At 42.1% G+C, this 21,411-nt stretch overlaps 1 long non-coding RNA gene across 1 annotated transcript; it reads right to left on the bottom strand.

Annotated features, from left to right (window-relative positions):
* Nucleotides 1-11,198: 11,198 nt before the first annotated feature.
* Nucleotides 11,199-20,512, bottom strand: LOC127014643 (uncharacterized). Its single transcript, XR_007766194.1, has 5 exons — nucleotides 20,384-20,512; nucleotides 19,487-19,847; nucleotides 17,314-17,389; nucleotides 16,183-16,358; nucleotides 11,199-11,455 (listed from the first exon to the last, which is right to left on the bottom strand). It is a non-coding gene; the product is annotated as an uncharacterized LOC127014643 (long non-coding RNA).
* Between the last annotated feature and the right edge of the window lie 899 nt (nucleotides 20,513-21,411).

The following is a 21,411-nucleotide window of genomic DNA, read 5'->3' on the forward strand; positions in this document are numbered from 1 at the left end:
AATGTAAACTATGAAAACAAGAATAATATTTGTTTTGGCTGTGTTCTGCAAGGACACTTCACCCCACAGCTTTTAGAGAAGTCATCACACAAAGCATTACTTAATTTACTGCTATGTTTTTCTCTGGTTTACCATTAGGAGTAATATTGTCTTATTTTTTCCTGAGGTCTGCTAGCAGCAGAGTAGGAATAAAAAATGTAGAGGTATAATATGAGAAATTAATCTTGACTTTTCCTAGGCATGCTTTTTTACATATGCGTCTCTTGCCATGCTACAATAATATTTCTATTCCACTTTTTACTTATAAAATTCCAGATCATTAGCAGCATCTATAATTTCTGTAATACTTTCAGAGCTTGTCCTTAGTCCATCAAGGTTATACAAAGGCAATTGCACTGGAAAAATGAGTACTGGAGTCTTACTGACCTGCAGGAGCTGGATGACAGTTTTAACAGGAGCTGGGCAACCTCCAAGTCAAGTGCAGTTAGCTATCTAGGCATTTGGGATCTAATGGTTATAGGGACGAGGAATGATCTTAGTGGAAGAAGAACTGAGCATTTCATTTGGGAAAGAGGCAGACCACTTGCTACATCAAAACATTGGGCACCATGTTGTAAATGGTTTTGAGTTCATAGAATCACAGAATAATTTAGATTGTAAGGGAATAATTTATCTTGTGCAGTCGAGCTTTGAATACTTCCAAGGCTGGAGATTCCACAACTTGGGCAACTGTCGTGGTTTAACCCCAGTCAGCAACTAAGCACCATGCAGCCATTTCCCCCTCCCAGTGGGGTGAGGAGGAAAGGAAAGAAAAAAAGTAAAACTCGTGGGCTGAGATAAGAACAGTTTAATAACTAAAGTAAAATATAATCCTAACAATAGTAATAATGAAATATAATAATAATAGTAATGAAAAGGAGTACAACAAAAAAAGGAAGGGTGGGGAAAGGAAAAAAACCCAGTGATGCACAATGCAATTGCTCACCACCCACTGACCGATGCCCAGTTAGTTCCCGAGCCACGATCCGCGCCTCCCGGCCAGCTCCCCCCTGTTTATATACTGGGCATGACTTTCCATGGTATGGAATACCCCTTTGGCTAGTTCAGGTCAGCTGCCCCGGCTATGCGCTCTCCCAGCTTCTTGCACACCTGGCAGAGCACGGGAAACTGAAAAGTCCTTGGCTTAAGATAAGCGCTACTTAGCAACAACTAAAACATCAGAGTGTTATCAACATCATTCTCACACTAAATCCAAAACAGCACTGTACCAGCTACTAAAAAGAAAGTTAACTCTGTCCCAGCCGAAACCAGGACAGCAACCCATTCCAGTGCTTAACTATCTTCATGGGAAAAGTAATTTCTTTACGGCTAGGCAAAATTTTCTGTTGCAACTTGTGACTGTTACCCATTGCTGTTCTGCTGCACGCCTCTGGGAAGAGTGACTCTGTATTGCCTATGCCTAGCCAAATGTCTCTCAGCATCTCCAAAACATTAAAAATTATGGGGAAAGAAACTTGATTCCATCCATCTTTACTCGTTTGCTTGGAATGTCGTCCTTCTGATTCCTGTTCGTACTGGGAGCTAACTCTGCCACCTTATCTGTAAGACATGACTGGAAATAAAAGGTACTAAAACATAGCTTAAAAGACAAAGGAATCGTTCAACAGAATACAAATATACAGTTTAAGGATTATTCCTGCAATAGTAACAGCATCATTCTTCCTGCCAGCCTGCATGTTTTCTCTGTATATACTTAGTACCAGGCAATTAGTCTCTGGAAAGCAGCAGCCAGGGCTGTGGGTGGCAGAACAGGGAAACAAGAGTGAAAATCCAAACAAAACTTATCCCTGTTTTTTCTCTGTGGTTTACCAATGGAAATAATATTGCCTTATTTGATTTAATGAACAGTAATGTAGAAAAATTACATGTAAGCTCACAACTGCTCCTCTTCCCTTAGCAACTCCTCTGTAGTAACATTTTCCGGTAATAAGGTTACAAGATCCATATTACAGTCAGAGCACTTTATGAAACAAATTGTTTCCATTTATCGCACGCTTAAAAGATCCGTAGTCGTTACTCATTTTCTAAGGCCTCAAACTTTATGCAATAGTTGGAAACAAGTCTGTTATAGATCAGCTTTATAATTTATGATGCTTTGATTCTTTGATGGTATTGATACATAGGCACAAGTGAGTTGACGTTTTACTTTCAAGTCTCCCACATTTTCACAAAGATACCACACAAAAAATAGCGCAGAGTTTCTTAATGCCTCAGGTCTACATCAGACGTAAGAAGAAATCTGGATGCAGTGACTGGCTCCTCTGGTTTTTTGATCATTGCCTTAGCAGCATGCACCAAATTGTTGTCGTTGTATCACTTAAATCAGTCCAGAAGACTCTCTGATGGTTCTGTGGCATATACATGTTTGTCTTCTGGTAGGTGTTCATCTTAAGTTCAAATCAGTGATAAAAGCAAGCTGAAAAATTCTGACCTGCCACAAGAGGACTGTGGAAAAACTGGTGAACTCCAGCCTGTGCCAGTGCAGGGGGGCACTGTTATCCTCATCAAGGGAATGGAACGAGATAGACCCTCAAGTCCTGATCCTGCAGCTTAGATATGTGAATATTTATTTACATAAATGGTCAGGTTTCCACCATGTGGAAATGATGCATGTGATCAAAAATATGCACAATTAGGGCTTAAAATTAGCTCTGAGGCTTCTGTAAATTTCTCAGAAATAAGGCTAGTTCAGTTAAGATTCTGTTCACTTTTTTTTGTCTGAGGGATGAAAAACATTGAAATATACTCTCCTATGAAAGTGTGAAGTGGCACCCTGTGAAGATTTCCAAGCAGTAAAAGGCATGATAATGCTCTAATCATGTGCTATTGATCTGACCATGTGAGAACACTCTTATAGATGATCTTAATAAAGTCAATTAGTCTAACACCCTAGAGACTTCCTTTTAACACACAGTGATATAGCATTATCCTACGTTATGAAATCTCTGACACTGTACATCTTGAGTCAGTAAATGACAGTGACCTTTAAAAAGAGAAAAAAGATGTGTTGTTTATAGCCAAATATGATTTATTTCTGCACAACAGAGAAAGATACGTACACACACACACACACGATATTATCATTCTAGTATTAGTGTAATACCTTAGATTTTGGAAGCAGTCTAAGCTTACTCAAGTGTGCTAAGCTACATTTGGAAAGACATAATATTCCTGACCGTTTTTTACAATCATCTTCCAAGAGAGAGACTGTAAAATCTCTGGATCATTAACTTGTGCTGTGTCAGATGCTAGCTCTGTTGTGTGGGTCAGTTAGATCCCAGGTAAGTATAAAGGCATTTCACCTGCCTGTACTGAGGAAAGCATCTGCATTGTGGCCGGCAGGTCAAGGGAGGTGATTCTGCCCCTCTACTCCGTGCTGGTGAGACCCCACCTGGAGTACTGCGTTCAGCTCTGGGGTCCTCAGCACAGGAAAGACATGGACCTGTTGGAGCGGGTCCCGAGGAGGGCCACAAAAATGATCAGAGGGCTGGAACGCCTCTCCTGTGAGGAAAGGCTGAGAGAGTTGGGGTTGTTCAGCCCGGAGAAGAGAAGGCTCTGGGCAGACCTTATTGCGGCCTTTCAATACTTAAAGGGGGCTTATAAGAAAGATGGGGACAGACTTTTTAGTAGGGCCTGTAACAACAGGACAAGGGGTAATGGTTTTAAACTAAAAGAGGGTAGATTTAGACTAGATATAAGGAAGAAATTTTTTATGATGAGGGTGGTGAAACACTGGAACAGGTTGCCCAGAGAGGTGGTAGATGCCCCATCCCTGGAAACATTGAAGGTCAGGTTGGACGGGGCTCTGAGCAGTTGAAGATGGCCCTGCTCATTGCAAGGGGGTTGGACTAGATGACCTTTAAAGGTCCCTTCCAACCGAAACTATTCTATGATTCTATGAAAGTCAGCCTATTCAACGTGTACCATCAACAACTAGAAAGCAGCAACACTTTATCTCTTTTCACTCATTATTATAAATAAATTGGATCCTCATCCAGATTTGCCACATAGGGTAGATATCAAAGATTTGTATAATATTGTTTCGTGTTTAGAAAATATTTAATCATCACTGTCGAGTACAATTTGCATTATTCCCATTTTTCATGCCAACATGATTTGTATGGCAGCCAATGTATGCTAATTAGAGAATTTCCCTAATTAATTTTTGTCAGTATGCTGCCCTAACATGACTTAAAATGTACAGCTTAATGTATTAAACGTATTAAAATTGCTTCTACTTCCCATTGTATACCAGAGAGTAATTTGCTATTAACAGCAAGTGTTTACAACAGTCTTTAGATGCACATATTCTAATTAGAGTGAACATCCAACATGTTGGCCAAGGATGAGTCATACTTCACAACAGCTCTACAGGGAAGGAGATCTGAGTTGTGTATTCTTCTAAAGCAATGGCCAACAAGAATAAATTGTTTTCTTTTGTGTGAAATGTATTTTGTGCTGCTTATTGCATGCGTAAAGGATGGATTAGTGAACATGAAAGTACGAAGACTGGGTGTACATACTGCATGGGACAAGGATGGCAGCTGCAATGGAGGGCTGGAGGGAGGGCTATTTGAAAACTTGGTTGATTAGGTTTTGTTGCTAAGCTCAAAGCCTACTCTACGTGCATTTTTATCACTCAGGAACAAGGTACCAGCATATGCCATCCTAGTTACCATGGTTTCCATTCAGCCACAGTGCCCTCTCAGAAAAGAAACAACTTCAGCTTTATATTCATTACATATATTCCTTAGGTATCTTAAAACCAGAATTGCAACTTGAATTATCTATGGACAGATCATCATGATTTGGTTCTTGAACACGATATGTACTTTCCCAGACCTAAAAGCATCTCCTCTCACCCCAGAGAGGTTTGAAAATAAACACCCTTACAGAGATGCCTTTTGTCAAAGAGTGCTGAACCTTTTGAACATCGCAGGTTATGACGCACCCTGACAGTGAATGGATTGTGCAATTCCAACTTGGTGTCAGATGGTACCATCACGTCACTAGCAGGCGGTGATGGACTGAGGGCTTGGAAGAGGCTGCCGAGAACCTCCAGCAGCCACCGCTGGCGTCCTGCCCCGCTGCCAGGAGGGCACACTTCGCTGCTGTGATGGTCGAGGTGAAGAAAAAAGATCCACAGTGTGAGGGCAGTCCCCTCTCAAAAGGAGTAGTCGCTTGTATTCTCATAAGAGAAGAATGAAGGCGTTTTTGAACACAGTGTTTATTCTGAAGGTGTCAGGCTAGATCAACAGCTTCTTATCTCTGCACCATTCAACAGCTCCACAAAGCACAATGCACAGTGATCTGCTCTCTAGCAAGGCCCCTTGCGGTCTCTAGCTATATTTAAATCACACAACATTCAGTGCGATACTTTCCTTGGAGAATCTACAGTAAATTAGTTTGGGCGATACAGAATACATGAAAAGAAGCAAAATTTGAAAGGGATTAATGCTATCAGAACAATAGCCAATGTTCTCAATTTTTTCTGAATTTTCACCTTTTCCTTGCAGGCGTGGTTTTCTCAGCATATGATGAAGAAAGACAGCAGAAGCTGGTCTTTAGGTAGCAAATTGCATGTGAAATGACATATGAAATATGCTAAGATGGATGGGATAATCTCATTTTTAAATGTGTCTGTTGAAGCAACCAAGGGTAAAATAATTAGTAGTACAAAAGCTAATTTCAGTAGGCTTCAGAGTCAGATCACAATCACTGAACAAATCTCTTTGTGATTTTCTGATCCATCACCATTTACGACTTCCTACATATCCTAAAGTACTTGTGAAATGAGGCTCCAGTTACGCTTGTCACTAGAAAACTGCAAGGAAAGACACTCCCTACCCTAATCGTCCTTCTTTCTCCCACCTCTATAGCTGATTAGAGCTGTGGTAAATCTGTAGTAAATAACCGTTGGAAAATGTTGACAACTTAATTGGGCTCATAACTGCGAAGGCAATGAGACATTTCTGCAACTGTTTAGATCAGCTTTGTCAGAAGTAAGTCAGTTACAATGGCGACGCATTTAATTCTACAAAGAACACATGGAGAATAAATCAACTTTCAGGCTTGAATTACAGTGCAGGAGGGATAATTACCATAGCAGAACATGTACTTAGAAACAAAAACCTTTTGTAGTGCACAAACACCTGGAACACAATTACACTGAAAATTAGTGTTGAGTATCCAAAAAATATAAAATAGGAATATTGAATAAAACAGTTATACCATTTTGAGCTATGAGAATTTACATTCTCGGCGTGGGTGGAGAAGGGCAGCTTTGAACAGACTTCCAAAACATACAGAGGTGATGCTGATGGTTCACTAGGCATCCATTTGTTCCCCAAAGCCAATGAACAACTGTGGAGCTGCTTGCATCTATTTGTTCCACAGTCCCCATATGCCTGGTAGGTGGATTACATGCATGTGCAGCCTGGAAGGCCTGCTTCAGTTAGAAATGTATATAAATCAGAGCCACTTATAATGATTAGAAGTCATATCAAAAACCTAAGGTGAGCTTTGAGATCTGGATCGATAGAACTGAGGTCTTTTACCTAACTGCCCTGCAGCAAATTTTGCCAGTTTTGTGTTCAGCTAAGTACAAACTGGCAATTTGTTCTTCTTGCTACGTACATTCTTAGATATTATACACCTGTACCTGGTTTAAAACCTAGCAATAGTATATAGTGTGCTAATTAAAATGTGTATGACATTTCAAGTCTATCTAAGTAAAATAAACTTGGGCAGGTGATGTGATGAATTACTGAGTTTTACAAAATTTTACCTGTTATAAAAGCTTGGTTTCCTTGTGTATTGGGTTTGCGTGGCAAGGTTTTGGTAGCGGGGGGGCTACAGGGGTGCCTTCTGTGAGAAGCTGCTAGAAGCTTCCCCTATGTCTGACAAAGTTAATGCCAGCGGGTTCCAAGACGGACCCGCTGCTGGCCAAGGCCGAGCCAGTCAGCAACAGTGGTAGCGCCTCTGGGATAACATATTTAAGAAAGGGAAAAGAAGTTACAGGGGAGTTGCAGTGGCAGCCAGAGAGAGAAGTGAGAATATGTGAGAGGAACAACTCCGCAGACACCAAGGTCAGTGAAGAAGGAAGGGGAGGAGGTGCTCCAGGCTCCGGACCGGAGATTCCCCTGCAGCCCGTGGTGAAGACCATGGTGAGGCAGGCTGTCCCCCTGCAGCCCATGGAGGTTAATGGTGGAGCAGATATCCACCTGCAGCCCGTGGAGGACCCCACGCCAGAACAGGTGGATGCCCGAAGGAGGCTGTGACCCCGTGGGAAGCCCGTGCTGGAGCAGGCTCCTGGCAGGACCTGTGGACCCGTGGAGAGAGGAGCCCACGCTGAAGCAGGTTTGCTGGCAGGACTTGTGACCCCATGGGGGACCCACTCTGGAGCAGTCTGTTCCTGAAGGACTGCACCCCGTGGAAGGGACCCACGCTGGCGCAGTTCATGAAGAACTGCAGCCTGTGGGAAGGACTCACGTTGGAGAAGTTCATGGAGGACTGTCTCCCATGGGAGGGACCCCACGCTGGAGCAGGGGAAGAGTGTGAGGAGTCCTCCCCCTGAGGAGGAAGGAGTGGCAGAAACAACGTGTGATGAACTGACCTAACCCCCCATTCCCCATCCCCCTGCCCTGCTTGGGGGGAGGAGGTAGAGAAAATCGGGAGTAAAGTTAAGCCCGGGAAGAGGGGAGGGGTGGGGGGAAGGTGTTTTAAGATTTGGTTTTATTTCTCATTATCCTGCTCTGATTTGACTAGTAATAAATTAAACTAATTTTTCCCCAAGTCGAGTCTGTTTTGCCTGTGACGGTAACTGGTGAGTGATCTCCCTGTCCTTATCTCGACCTATGAGCCTTTCGTGATATTTTCTCTCCCCTGTCCGGTTGAGGAGGGGGAGTGACAGAGCGGCTTTGGTGGGCACCTGGCATCCAGCCAGGCTCAACGCACCACACCTTGTTAAGCATGCCAATGAATGTTCCCATTAATCAAGGGCACTTTGGAACAAAGGACATACATTTGAAAAAAAATAACATCTTCGCTTTGGAGTTACCTAATCTGTATGAGTTTGTTGGAGTTTTCTTGGAATGCAGAGTGAGGCTATAACACAATCTAAGTTATTTCTCATCTACAACAAATGGCTACAAAGAGGTAGGAATTACAATATTATCGGTCTCAAGCACAGAAAAGTTTTGTGTCCCAGTTGCCAAGAATCGTATTACTGCCCTCAAGCATCAGGGAATTTTAAAATAAATAGGGGGTTCATGGGGTTTATTTGATTTACAATTATTGAACCTTTGCTGCAGACTTTTAATCTTTTCTCGACAATCATAAGGCTTAGAAACTTCCATTAAAAAAAGAAGGAAATAAAGCTTTTCATCCACTAGCACGACTGAAGGATTTAAAACTTCTTGAGAGAAAAAAAGATAATATATTTTTTTCTCTCTGAGGAAAAAAAAGGTGAGTTAATGTAAAATCCATGATATCTTAATCAGATATTGAGGACTGGTTTGGAGCAAGGTTTTCCAGCATATAGTTAGGCATTTTCTTCAACATTTGTTTATTATCATTTTCTCAAAAGAGGAAAATGGACAGTAGCTCATATATTCTGCCTATAGATGGAATTATACCCCAGATAGCCAGAAACCACACTGCTGATCCAGCATACAGTGTATTATTGTTGACAGAGAATAATTACAATTTTTCTACTCAAGAAGAGATTACTTTTTAGAGATGCATGAAATAATCCCATATATCATCTGTATACCACTTTGGATTACCACTAAATAAAAGTATTATATAAATCTGCAGTGGTGGTGTTTGTTAGGAAAAGCCCTCAGTAGATTACCAAAGGAGTTTTTGTTTAAACTAACTGATCTTTATTTCCTCTGAATTATTCCAGAGCAAATTATGTCTTTCAATGGTTTATGGTTATTCTGAGTTCTTCCTTTATACTTATTTTCATGCTTTATATAATCTTAGACATGACCACTGTGACAATCTAATGTGATCTAAAATAAAGTGATGTAATGCTTCCTTAATTTCCTATTTCTTTGAAATAGAAAAGAAGCTTTAGGGAAAAAAACAAACCCACTATTGATCAAACAATTTCAAGTGAGAGACGATCGTGTATAATCCCTAGAAAATTATCGCAGTGATTTACTACCTTCATGGTTCAAGACTGAGCTCTACATCTAGACTGACTGACTGAGGTAAGCTTTCAACCATTTATTGCCTCTTCTTTAACCAATGTTTATGGTACTGAAAACCAACTGTATCCCCCATGAAGATACTTACAAACTGTGATTTAGTAATATAACGACGTTATCTCTGTAATGCATATACAAAGAAATGCACACAGTATTAGTCTAGCAACTGTTGAAGAAGGATAGGAAATATCTCTAGAACTACAATTGTCAGGAAAATGACAGGCCTACTCAAAATATCAACTATTCCAAAAGAGATGCTCACAGGAGCTCTAACACGAATCCTGCCCTGTTCGTTCTGTTGAGGAAAAACACCCTGGAGGCTGTAGAAGTCGTTTTGTTTTCACACCCTGCAGACTGTTCTGAGACCTGCTGTATCTCTTAAGTACACTGATGTTATCATGTCACGCTGTGACTGAAACATTTTCTATTAAGGCTGGAGCTAACACTATGATACAATGGTTCTTCTCCATTTCTGGCTTCTGTATGTGTCTCTGTAGGCTGGAACTTTGCAATGAGGGCACTCAGATGGCAAACGGGCTTTGAGGAACGTGTAGCTACTGTGCATTGTCAGTGCTGCAAGCTAGTCCTTTTAATGTATAATTAAATTGTGGAACTCATTGCTGTGAGATGTTATGGAGGTCAAAAGTATAAGTAGATTAAAAAAGAAGTAAAAAAAAAGCCCACAACACTGAAGTGAAAGTCCATGTGTAGCTGTTAAACACAGCAGTTGGGATGTAACATCTAGGAAGAACAAGTGATTTAGGAAGTCCGTAAATCACTGACTGCTAGAAACCAGACGTAATCATTTGGTACATGGCCTGTTTCTTACACTGCTCCTGTAAGCATCTACTGATCACTCTTAAGAAGAATACACTGGGCTAAAACATGCCAGCATGAGTGCCACGCTAAAGCTGTGTGGTAGCTTTGTGGTTGACTCACCAGCCTTGAGACATTCATTGGTCAAGGTGTCAAACACCCCTTCACCAACATTTCAGCACTTGCAAGGACCAGCAGTGTGGTACAGAGGCATCCAAATAGGCCAAGAAGAAATGGGCCTCAGGGCAGCATGAAAGGAAGCACAGCAGTTTTTGAGTTAGACCCACAAGTCCGCATTGTCCGTTGATTTTTCCTGCCATCTATCGGGCATTTCTCAGTGTGCCACAGGAAAACATCTGAGAATGCATGAATATGGAAGCAAAGCATTTTTACCCTGTCCAGAAATGTTGAAGCTTAATATTTCAAAGGTTCTCACTGCACGGAGACTATAACTCAGATTGCAGGAGAAATAACTGGTTGCATAGATACAGCTACTGGGCTGTCTCAGATAGTCACCACAGAAATGGCAGAAGCTGTTGCTGTCCTTTCTTTCAGAGTTCTCTTGCCTCCGGAGTTCAGCTTGTGGAACGGCCTCTGTGGGCACTCCTAATCTACTTCTGCACAAAGTCAGCTGGCGTAGTTTAACCTATTGCTTAACGTATGTTGAGCTAATCTTGGCTGACCTTTCGCCGAAGCAAATAAGAAACACTTGTACAAGCCTTTCTGCCCGCTCAGCTCTGATGACAGTGCCCTCCAGCAGAAAAGCAGTCATGTCTAAAACTTCCACAGATGCTTTCACAGAAGTTATTTAACACAACTCCACAGCTCAGTAAGAGCTCACTCCCTGCACAGGCAAGGCGTAGCAGAGCAGAATGTGGATTTTCTCCTTTTAATCCCTAAGATAGAGCTGTAGCTATGTCCCCACATAGACAGTAGGATGCTCAGACTGTAGAATTCAGGGGTTTTTTTGGCTGTTCTGCACAAGACAGAAAGAATCTAGGCTGTCTTACAGCCTTCTGATTAAATTGGCAGAGCTGGAAATCACAGATGTCATCTTTGTACTGAAAAGAGTTCATCCCACCGTGACTTCTGCTGAAAAGCTGTTCCAGAACCTGATTCTTCTGATGATTAGAAATGTTCTAAATTTCAAGCCTAAATTTATTCATAGCTCTTCTCCCTCCTTGGTGATTGCCATCTCACTGCCTGTGTATTTATAGGCATCAATCATAATATTAGAAAGGACTTTATATAGAGCAATCAGGAGAAATATGCTTCAGTAAACATGATTTGAAATTGAAAAAAGGATGGTTTTATTTTTCCAGGTTTGTGGGTTAAAATATATCTTTGCTGTAATCACCTCCTCCCTGCACAAAAAAAAAAAAAAAAAAAAAAAAAAAAATCAGAGCTGGCGTCAGCTGGTCTGAAGACAAAAAGGGAAAGGAGTATGCTGATCATTAGCAAAAGGTTGATTCTTCAAACATGTTTACTTTTAATAACACAGAGTTGCTTTAAAAGGACATAGAGCTTTCACATTAACAATCTTTTTCTCCCCAGTAATCATCATTCATATGAATAGAATAGTGTCAAATTATTAATTTTTAAATGGATATTTTACTTACTGTTTGGATATTTTACAACCCTCCCCTCTAAAAAACCAACAGGTAGCACCTTCTTTTATTTGCTAGAAAACTGATTTAAAATGTCTGGATTTTTAAAATGCAAAACTAAAACAGCAAAGAGCATTACAAAAGATGCTGTCTGTTTGTGCGATTGCCTTTACAGGTGCCCTACATTATTGTTTCGTGTGGATACTGACTAGACAAGAACTAATGTGCCAAGCAAAATGAAATATGCAAAACGTCTGATCGCTAGAAAGCCATTACTTCTCTCTTTGTCTAAGTAAAACGGATAAGCAAAAATTTATTTCTTCAGCCTGTATCTGTTTGTTTGAACTCTACTGCAAGGCCTTCAAGTCAGAGGATGCATCATATACAGGGTGTATGCACACGTACACACACAAAAAACTCAGTGTCATAAAGTCTCTGATAACAACCTCCTAATTGCTCACTCTTGGCATTTGTGCATCTAAAAATTAGAGATGAAGTTAAGAAAAGAAATAAAAACCTATGAAGATTGCAATGATGTTTAAGGAGCACTCGTTCCCCTCCTCCTTATCTACTCAGCATGGAGATCACCAGCCACAAAGAAAGAAGCTGACTTCTCTATCGCAGGACTCAGGTACTGCTCCGAAGGTAACTCTAATTTGCACTTTCTGCTGTCTTCCTATCTACAATCTACATCTACAGCATCTACCTCATACCAAAGATATGTTTGAGCTTATTTAAATAAGAATTCCACTTCACTCAAAGTAGAACTGTTCCTTTGGAAGATCTACAACACTGGGACCAATAGGCATATTCATACATTATACAAGAAATTGTAAAAGTAATCATTCACGGGATTCAGAATGAAATTCTGAACCTGTATAGGTTAACATCACTTCTAAAAATTAACACCACTATTTAATTGGCTAAGTGAGTTGGCTTTCTCTGAAGCACACAGATTGTCACATAGCATTGCCAGATCTAACGACCAGATACAACTTGGAAAAGAAATGTTAGAGTTATTGAGACTGAAGTTCTCTGAAATCACTGGGTGAATTTGTAGTAGCATTCAAACAAAAGGCAAAAAAGGTGTTTGGCATCATCCGAAATGGTAGTGAGAGAGCGTCATTTTGCTTCAACTCTAGTGTAACTCTATTGTATCCACATTTTGAATGCTCTATACAGTTCTGGTCTTGGTATCTGGAAAAGGACATGGTAGAGTTAGGGAAGATAGAGAGAAGACAACTGAAATAATTAAAGGGATTAAAGGGAGAGGCTGCCTTATGAGATCAGACTAAAAAATTTGAGACCTTTCAACTGGGAAAGTGCTGTGGTGAGACTTGTTCAAGGTTTATGAAATCATGAAGGTGGCTGAAAAGATGAATATGGAACCATTTTTCATCAAATCACAGAGTTTGGCTCATTTGGTGAAATTAGTTTAAAACAGATAAAAAGAACACATTACTTTACACAGTGGCTAGGGATTTTCTGGACTTGCTGCCAAAAGAGGTTGTGGAAGCAGATCCCAATAGCAGGTTCAAACAGGAATTGGACAAGTTCATGTACAACAGGTCCAAAAGTGGATAGTAAAAGGACTAGGCAAAGATTTACCTTCCTAACAGCCATGGAAGCCAGAGGAGTACAAGGAAAAAGGCCTGAAGAAGGTGGCCAAGCCTGTGTGCACTCTACAAATAGTTTCTCCTACTGCTGCTGTTTCTATTTGCTTTTCTGTTTAGGTATGTATTAGCAAAACCTTGAAACCCCCCTAGGGAGGGAGAGGGCTAAAGGTAACGAAAACAAAGAGAAAAAATTAACTACAATGAACAATAAATGAAAGAAAGGGAAGAGTTACAGGATTGAAAATACAGAGATAGGGAACTGGAGGAGGACATGAAGCAGAGAAACCCTGACATCACCCACCACTTCTTGGAGGTTAACTGAGGAGCAGGTAGATGCTGCCCAGTGATGCTCTGCCTGGAGATATGGGAGGCTGATGGAATGAATGGACACCGGTCCCACAGTCACCAGGATCCCCCCATCAAGCTTCCTTCTTCTGGTGACATGAATGACCAACAGGGACAGGGCCTGGAAGAGGTTGATGAGGAGGTCCTGCAACTTGGAAGGGCCTTGTTTGGGGAGTGTATAAATGAAACGTGGAGAGGTAAAAGTGCAGCTAGAACTTCAGTAAGAGGTTCTGGAGGAGAGACCGCAGCCTGCCTCATTTGATGTACACTCAAAGTACCTGATGTGCTCCAGGGTCTCTTGCCACTGTCAGAGAGAAAAAAGGATCCCCAGTCTGACCCAGTGGGGCGTTTCCTGTGTTCATGTATGTTCTTAGACATCTTCTTTCTCTCTGAGGAATACGAGTTGTAAAAGCCTCCACAGGTGAAAGTCGCTGTTAAATCACTAGTGCTGTTCTAAAAATGGTAAGGCATATTTAGGACAAAGGGAACTTAAAAAGAATTTGAAAAATTAGCTAATCCCAGGTGTAATTAAAATAGGGTAGTATCTTTTTTTAAAGAGAGAACTGAAAATTATGTGCAACACCGCAGTAAAATTTTTATACTCTTATTAAATCCATTGAACACAAAATTTTGTTTTAAACTCAGTATTTCATGTTCATTCTTTGCTGAAGTTACTTACCAATTCAGAGAAGGGGATTCCAACACAGATATTTCCCAGTGGTAAATTGTTTGCCTTACTTACTCTAATGCTTTCTTTCAATGATAAGTGAGTTTTTCACCATTATTTTTATTTAATTGGAGGATCCCTGAAGCATTTGTCATTGGTTAGCAGTTCAGAAACCTATTTTGTTAGAGGTCACTTTGTAACATTAGGTTCCTGGGGCATTGCCTTTGGTTCTGAATAAAAAGAAATCAGAATTTTTTTAATGAATAACATCTATATTGTCCATCTTGATTTATAGCATCTATTAAAAGTAAAATTTGCTGGTGAATGAATGGCAACAGTTTTCACATGATGCACAGAATTAGATTTTGCAATACCAAATTTGTGACGTCAGAAAAGAAAGGTGCCTTTGTGGCAGAAGTCCTGTTTTGTTATCCTTTTCCTAGAGTGTACAAAACACTGGACGAGTTCAGACACTGCACTTGTAGACAGTTTCCTGCATTAAGACATTGGAACGTCATCTCAGCTAGTTTCACCAGACTATAATGTAAGGACCCCAAAGCATTTGCTGAATATAAAGACTGTTATTTAAATTCCTATGTTATCAGCAAAAATAATTGTTTTAAAAACAAAGATATCAATATGTACCATAAAGGTTCTACTGAAAATTGGATCAAGTAACTGGAGTAGATATAAATCTAATCTGAATGTGACAGAACAGCAAATTTACAAAACCAGACACAGCTGGGATCTGGATGGGGGGAAGACTACACTTCTTTTATTACACCCTCTGCATGGAAGCACAGGAAACACTAAACTGGGGAGACGGAAGGGCAGAGAGTAGGGAAAGAAGTTTATAGTTCCTCTCTAGGAAGTCTATGCATCAAGATTTTTTTGCCCCTGATTCCTGGATTAAAGAACTAAATGAATCAAAAGTCATATTAAAAAGAGCGTATCAACTTTAGTAATACTGGACGTAGCCTCCCTGCCAAGATTGGAAATACCAGAAAGTGTCCAGCATACTAACTACAAGGGGAGGTCGGTTGGTTCTCTTGCAGGAGAGTCTAAATGAAGAGAAGTGTTGTGAGTCTCATTCCTTTCTTAAAAGCGGGACATGGGATGAAGATACATAGTTCTCAGAGTTCAGTTTCAGGGGCAAAATATCACTTTGGAGACTATTCAGTTCCATGCCCTCCACTTCCACAAGCTTCTGAAATGATTATAATTGCTGAAGGATTTAAGTTACAGCCCAGATACTTCAGTCTTACAGATAAGAAGTTGAATGCTGAATTTTCCCCAAACATTTTTTTCATGGTGATGTGGATGGCGCACAGATGCAACAGAGCTTTGGTTTATCTTGCTTCAAAGGCAAACAGTAGCAACTGAAGCAGCAAACGGCCTTTGAGAGGAAGGTGAATTTATGAGGTTTCTTGACCATCTTTCCATTTTGCTATGAGAAATAAAAGAGGAATGACTTCAATAGCAGTTAGATGGCCAAAAGAGAAGACAAGAGACACTGAATGCGTGGCAATACCTGAAATTACATAATAAATTATCTCATATTTGCTTGGCAATGACACAAATTTTGCTCAAATGTTCTCTCTCTCTTCCTCTCAGAATAAAAACAGGATAGAAAACAAAGTACTGAAGCTGTGAGGAAATGACTAGTTGATATTTGCTCCACTGCAAAAGCAGCTCTAGAGGACCTCATTTTTCTAGAGAAAGGTGTGAAAGCATTTTCATGCTACATTTCAAACTCAGCTCCAAGTTCACAAGCCTTCTGCATCAATTCTCAGATAAATGTCATAAATTTCTATTTCAAAATAGCAGTCTGTTTTTTCACTGTAATCCTTACTCACCCGGTCTTTCTTTGCTCACTCCAGTTACTGTGGTGAGCTTGCTTGCATTCCATTTGTGGGCAGAACAAAATACTTGTGTAACTTCAAGCACATGAATAACGCCAGCAAGGCCAGACCTCAGTATTGTCCCTTCGTTGTTACACTATGCTGTGTTTTTTCATGTCTTCAAATTCATTCTATTACAAAGAAAAAGCAGACAAAAAGGATGATAAGGTTTTTTTATGTTGGATATACCAGAAACCACATTTTGAAGTCTTCCTTTTCTTCAGGGCACAGAGTTCAGACGCAGCCTTGAAACTCAAGACTCTTTTGGGGTTGTATACAACTAACTGCTAAATAAAATAAGTGCAAACATAAAATCTCTCAACATCTGATTTTTGTTCTGTTCATCTGCATGTTTTCTTGCTACTGTTAATAAAAAAAAATAAATCTAACTGCATCATTTTATCATCCATGTTCAATGTTTCAAAAAAGCAGACTTTTCCTTTTGAGGAAGTCTTCCCTGCTACCCCTGCCCCAACATTACTCTTTGGCCTGTTCTGTAAGAAAAAAAATCTGTATTTTATATTTAGATCTGAAGAAAAAAAGGCTGAATTTTAGTAAAAACTGAAAAGCAGTCATGTTATGTTCTGATTTCCCTTCAAACAATACTAATGATTTCACAAAAAGGTCTGACCATTTGCTCTGAGTTTTCACATACTACACTGAAAATCATCACCGAACAGAGTTAAATATCATAAATATGAATAGAATAATCAGGAAAAGTCTAAATAATGCTGAAATGCTCATGCAGGATGCTTTCAATTGACGACTGTTTCAAGAATTCTGACAGTTGCGCACAAAGTGAATTAGCATAAGCATTATTTTACTTACATTGTAATAATAATAATAACAATTCAATGTAATCAGCGCAGTGATGAAGTGATGAGTCATTGCTCTAGGAAAATGACCAAGGAGTCTGGAAAAGGCTAACAAATACTGTAGTCAATGAAGATTCCCTGCCCTTAGTATTATCTCAGGAATTAATGAGACCTGTCTCCACTGTTACAATAGTAGACAGAAAGAGACAGTCCACCTTCAAGGCCTTGTTTGCACTGAGGCATTACTTAAAACAGATCAATTCTACCTTACCAGACTGAGCACAGTTTGGAGCAGTAAAGCGTACTGGCAATCAGCAAGTTGACCACCGTGTTGTCCAAGTCCCTCCCTGGTAAACGAAACAAAAAAGGCCAGTGCTTCATTCAGCATTGCTGTTCCACTGCATCATGGGGAGAGGCACTGTCGTGGTTTAACCCCAGCTGGCAACTAAGCACCACGGAGCTGCTCGCTCACTCCCCTACCCAGTGGGATAGAGGAGAGAATCGAAAAAAAAGTAAAATTCGTGGGCTGAGATAAAGACAGTTTAATAGGATAGAAAGGAAGGAAAAATAATGATAATTTTTAAAATGACAATAATAAAAGACTTAGAATATACAAAACAAGTGATGCACAACGCAATTGCTCACCATTCGCTGATCGATGCCCAGTCAGTTCCCGAGCAGCGATCCACCCCTCCCGGCCAACTCCCCCCAGTTTATATACTGGGCATGATGTCATATGGTATGGAATATTCCTTTGGCCAGCTTGGGTCAACTGTCCTGGCTGTGTCCCCTCCTAGGTTCTTGTGTCCCTCCAGCCTTCTGGCTGGCTGGGCATGAGAAGGTGAAAAATCCTTGACTTAGTATAAACACTACTTGGCAACCACTAAAAACATCAGTGTGTAATCAACATTATTCTCATACTAAATCCAAAACATAACACTATACCAGCTACTAGGAAGAAAATTAACTCTACCCCAGCCAAAACCAGGACAAGCACGTACATTACTGCTACTGCAAGAGAGGGGGGAGTTCTGGGAAAAAAAAATAAATCACAGTTCACGTCTGCTAATTAAATTTAGCTTCCTTGTGGAATCTGCTTTTGGGGTGAGGTAATTCAGAAGATCCTCGTTTGTACAACAGAATTTTGTCCTAACTTCTTCCTGCGCAAGACCTGTTTTTCCCTGCTTTTTTGGGTCTGAATGACTAAGCTTTTCTGCAGTCTTTTCTCAAGAAAACCTTTTTTCTTCCATCCAAGGAACAGCTGGAATAACTAGCCCTTTGTATTTTAAGTTATTCATTAAAGTTAAATGGCTTTCTCTTCAAGCTTGTCCTAGGGCAACTATTATAAGGTTAACCTTTCTGTAGCTGTGAATCCAGAGAAGTTTCTCAATTTTCTCTGTGCCCAGCCAGACACAAATATGTACGAATATGCCTTTGCTATGGTTCATAGTTGTCACCTCAATACCTATTCTGATTTCCCAAAGCAGCAGTGAACATCAAAGGGGAAAAGGTCACAAGCCACGAACGGCAGTTTCAGAAGGGCAGAGAGAACCTCATTGTTTGGGTTTTTTTGGTAAGACAGATAGTGATCCTCAATACAGTGTCCCAGATACAGCCAGATTATTGTACTTATTACAGGGATAACAAAAAAACCTCCGAACAACCAAATCATTCAGGTCCCCACAGAGCAATCCTGCATAGCAGAGTCTTTACCCCAGCCACATATCCCCACAGATCACCATCCCTGCTCCACCCGGAGCCTTATGAAGACTCTCCCAAATCTGGGGTGCTCCTTGGCAGCCTCACCTAGAAAGCAGGTTCCTTTCTGCTTTAGTTTCTCTTTTCAAATTACACTCTTTGAATGCTTTCCTAAAGCTCCTTTCCAAAACAAAGGAGGAGGAGATGTGAACCTCATACCTAAAACCAAGGGACATTTACACAAATCCATTGGGTACAATTAGGTAGACTGAGAATTAAACAACTTCTTGTATCCACTGCTATTTGTAGTTCCTTGCTCTGGCAGTAAGAACCAGACATTGTTAGGTTTAATTACTCAAAAAGACCACTACAGGATCATTTTAAAATGTGTTGTTGCCTCTTCCACAAGATGGAGTGCAGTGATAATATCTGAGGATTTTCAAATTGAATCAATATATCATGTCTGCCCTATGCTAGAAAAAGCCTTTAAAGACTTTAGCCAACCACAGCAAAACAAATCAGAAGCCCCAGTGGGGCAGTTTCTCACTGATTAGTTATGCTTATTTCAGATGGGAGGAGTTCAGAGTGCATGCCAGAAAACAAACACAGCCCACAATTTTTTTTCTTTCTACACTCAAAATCAGCAGTAGAACTTAACACCGATTTTCCTTTGACAACAAATTACAACAAAAAAGTGCTCACACCCACTTGTTAAAGAAGATGTAAAAATAAAGAAATAATTTTACTTGGTCAAGAATTCTTAAAGCAGCCAGGAAGAATTGCTTCCTCTCTGGATTTGCCTTGTGGTTCTCAACCATAGCCTTGTGGGTGCAGGACAGCTGAATTCAGTCGAGAGTTGTACTTCTCAAAAGTCAAAGCAGTATCAGTGGATGCAGCTGCTAACATTCTGCTGGCATCACATCCGCTTCATGCTTAAAAGATCCATTTGGGAGAACGAGAAGCTTCATTTTTCTCTTCTCGCATGTTCTGAGTTCACTGTGAGCAGCAGTGATCTGATGTAGAGACCTGTTAGCTGGCAATCAGGTAAACGCAGTTTGAATAGAAAAAGGGATTGTGAAAGACTCTTCCTGGTTCAGACATCAAGTGCTGCAATATAATACAAAGTTTTCATATCAATTTACACCCTTGTAAACCTGTTTAATATGATATAGTGAGTCTTGACAAATAATACATACTTTAATTATGAAAATAAAACGACTAGCTAAAACCACAATAAGCTACCCTGAACCATGTAGACTTTGGCCTGAAATTACTAGCTATTGCCTTGCACTTCCCAGCACCAGCATTCACAATACCCCAGTTTGGAGGTGATATGGCTGCCAGTACCACACACTGTGTGACCTTAGCGTTGCAACTACAACCTGTTTGGCAAATCTTCCTCCTTATCCAGTTAGCTATGTGGGCAATGAGAAGACATAAAGGCTCATCTCAGTGCTTAAAAATCAGCCGGCACAACTCTATATATCAAGACAGCGACTCTGAGAGATATTTTATATTAGTTTTCCCTTTATGTACGCAAGGACTGCAATACCACCAAGCACACATCATACTTATGTCCCTGCCTGGCAGGATGCTTGGAGCTCCCCTGCATTTGTTAATCCTGCTTTCAGCATCTCTTTTACCTGGATTTTTACACGAGGTCTCTCCAACTTTACAGGAACAGCCTGCTCGACGCTTGGCGGTGAGAAATGAACGGGGGCCTTGCAGAGCAGCTAAGCCCGGCCTAAGCCGCCCCTCTGCCCGCAGGTGCGGGGCACGGGGCTCGGAGGGCAGCCGGCCGCGGGTGCGGGGGCCGCTCCGCCGGGGAGCGCCCACCGCCGCCGAGGGCGGCAGGAGCCGCTCGGCCGGAGCGTGCGCGCGCCCCCGGGAGGCGGAGCCGCGGGGCGGGCGGGGGCGCGGGCGGGGCTCGGCGGCGCTGCGGCGAGCGGGACGGGCGGCCGCGGGGAGAGGCTGCCGGCCGGCCGGCAGGCAGGCGGGCAGGGAGGGAGGCGCTGGCTCGCCTTGCCTGCTCCTCTGTCCGGCGGTTCCGCGGCGCTGCCTGCGCAGCAGAGCCGCGGCCGAAGCAAATGGGGAGGCGGCGCTGAGCGGGCTGCCCTCCGGGGGGTCGGCAGCCGGGGGCAGCGGCGCGGCGGGCGAGCAAGCAATGCCCCTCACTTTTCTGCTTGCGCTGCCCTTCCTCCTCCTCTTCCTCCTCTTCCTGCTCCCGGCTTTGAAGCTTTTGTTTTCCCCGGCCGCTGCGATGGCAGGAAACTTCCCGGAGCGATGGGCTCAGGCCGGGCTTGTGCTGCGCCGGGCTCCGCAGGGCACCGGCCACGCCGTGAGGTGAGGCGAGGAGAGGCGTTGCGCCGCGGCCGGCGCTGGATCCGCCGGCGGCAGTTCCGCCAGGCTGGGCTGCAGCTGCCCCTGATCCCAGGGGGGCGGTGGTCTGGACGGCAGAAGGGGGTAGAGTTGCAGCGGCGACCGCCGCGACCCCCGCACTGTTATGCCGGTTCCCCCAGCCGGGGTCCCACGGCCGGGAGGACGTTCCAGCCCCGGGGGGACCCGCAGGGGTCCTGCCGCGTCCCCCGCCCGCGCGGCCGTGCCCGTGGGCTAGGCCGGTTCGGGGATCGGCGCCCCGAGGAGGCTGCGTGGGCCCAGGGCGGCCGGGCGC

This window comes from Gymnogyps californianus, chromosome 3 (assembly GCF_018139145.2).
Source record: "Gymnogyps californianus isolate 813 chromosome 3, ASM1813914v2, whole genome shotgun sequence".
In the NCBI taxonomy this organism is placed as follows: Eukaryota; Metazoa; Chordata; class Aves; order Accipitriformes; family Cathartidae; genus Gymnogyps; species Gymnogyps californianus.